The sequence below is a fragment of the Chrysochloris asiatica genome, unplaced genomic scaffold (assembly GCF_000296735.1).
Source record: "Chrysochloris asiatica unplaced genomic scaffold, ChrAsi1.0 scaffold00062, whole genome shotgun sequence".
Taxonomy (NCBI): domain Eukaryota; kingdom Metazoa; phylum Chordata; class Mammalia; order Afrosoricida; family Chrysochloridae; genus Chrysochloris; species Chrysochloris asiatica.
In genome coordinates, this window is record NW_006408580.1 from 14,591,537 (window position 1) to 14,594,097 (window position 2,561).

Genomic DNA, 2,561 nt, shown 5'->3' on the forward strand with positions numbered 1-2,561 from the left:
ACCTTGAGCAAAACTTTACTCGCTTGAGATATCAAAGAGTTTGTCCGATGATTTCCGCATTCCGTTGGGTCATCATTGGTGCTCTTTGGAATGGGCACAAATATGGATCTCTTCCAATCAGTTGGCCAGATAGTTGTCTTTCAAATTTCTTGGCAGAGATGAGTGAGTGTTTCTTGTGCCGCCTCACTTTCTTGAAAGATTTCCATTTTTATTCCATCTATTCCTGGTGCCTTGTTCTTTCTTTGCCAATTCCTTCAATACACTTTGGACTTCCTCCCTGAGTATCATTGGCTCCTGTTCATATGGTACCTCTTCTTGATTACACTTTACATGTATCTAAAATCACTGCTCATGGAAACAGCAGTCAAGAAATCAAATGGCATGTTGCATTGGGCAAACCTCTTGCAAAAGATTCCTTTGAAGTGTTAAAGAGTAAGATGTCACTTTGGAAACTAAGGTGTGCCTAACCTGAGTCAAGCTATTTTCAGTCATCTCATATGCATGTGAAAGCTGGACAATGAATAAAGAAGATAGGAGAAGAATTCTGATGCATTTGAATTATAGTATTGGTGAAGAATATTGTAAGTTCCATGGACTGTCAGAAGAACAAACAAATCTGTCTTGAAAGAAGTACAAACATAGTGCTCCTTAGAAGCAATGTAGTCCCACATACTTGAACATGTTATCACGAGAGACCAGTCCATGTAAAAGGGTATCATGCTTGGTAAAATAGAGGGTCAGCAAAAATGAAGAAGATCCTCAATGAGATAGATTAATACAGTAGATGAAACAATAGGCTCAAGCATCACTACAATGGTGAGAATGATACAGGACCAAACAATGTTTTATTCTGTTGTGTATAGGGTTTCTATGAGGCAAAGCTAACTGGACAGCGCCTAACAACAATAGATCAAATACTGGCTTTGTCACTTTCTATCTGTATGACATTGGGAAGATTATTTTAAATACATAAAACATTAAAAAATTATGATGAAGTAATATGTGTTTCTTTATTAATTCATGCAATGGCAAGATTTAGTGGTAGGTCCATTAGACTATCACAACTTTAAAAGTAATGAATGCACATGCAATTTTGAGATCTCCATAACAACTCTAATAAAATAGAGAAAATCTGATTCACTTGTGACAAAGTTGCTTGTTGTTAGCTGCCATCAAGTTGGTACCAACTCGTACTGATCTTATGCACAGCAGAACAAAACACTGCCTGGTCCTGTGCCAACCTCACAATTATTGCTGCACTTGAGCACATTGCTGCTGCCACCGTGCCTATCCATTTCAATGGGGGTCTTCCTCTTTATTGCTGACCTTTTTTTGCCCTTCTCCAGGGACTTGTCCCTCCTGATAATATGTTCAAAATATGAGAGATGAAGTCTGGCCATTCTGGCTTCTAAGGAGCATTCTGGCTATATCTCTTCCACCACAGATTTGCTTGTTCTTTTGTCAGTCCATGGTACTTTCAATATTCTCCTCCAACATCATAACTCAAATGCATCAATTCTTCTATGGTCTTCCTTATTCATTGTCCAACTTTCGCATGCAAATGAGGCTATTGAAAATATCATGGTGCACTTTATTCCTCAAACTGACATATTTGCTCTTGAATACTTTAAAGAGGTCTTGTGTAGCAGGTTTCCCTAATGCAATACATCATTTGTTTTTTTACTGCTCCTTCTTGAATGTTGATGGTTGATCTGAACAAAATGAAGTCTTTGACAACCTCAATATTTTCTCCATTTATATGGATGTTGTTTACTGGTCCAGTGATGTGGATTTTTGTTTTCTTTACATTGAGGTGCAACCCATACCACATGCTGTGGTCTTTGGTCTTCATCAGTAAGTATTTTAATTCCTCTTCATTTTCGGCAAGCAAGGTGCATATCGCAGGTGTTAATGAGTCTTCCTCCAATCCGATGCCATGTTTTTCTTCATATAATCCAGCTTCTGAAATTATATGCTCAGCATACAGATTGAAAAGTATGGTGAAAGAATACAACCCTGGAACACACCTTTTCTAATTTTAAACGATGCAGTGTTCACTTCTTCTATTCAAATGACTGCCTCTTGGGTTCTTGTGAGCACAATTAAGTGTTCCAGAATACTCATTCTCTGCAATGTTGTCCATAGCTTGTCATGACCCACACAATCAAAAGCCTCTGTGTTGTTAATAAAGCAAAGATAACATCTTTCTGGTATTCTCTGCTTTCTGCCAATATCCATCTAATGTCAGCAATGATATCCCTCATTCCACATCCTTATCTGAATCTGGCTTGAACCTCTGGCCATTCCCTGTCAAAGTACTACTGCAGCCATTTTTTAATTATCTTTAACTCCCCTTAAAAATTTCTGTTCAATTCTTTTACCACCTCATTTCTTCCATTTGCTTTAGCATCTCTACACTGGAGAGCAAGTTTCAGAGTCTCTTCTGACATCTATTTTGGTGTTTTTCTTCTTTCTTGTCTTCTTAATGATTTCTTGCTTTCTTTCTGACAAAGTTATAGATATTGCTAGCAACACAATGGCTTCCTGCATGCAATGATATT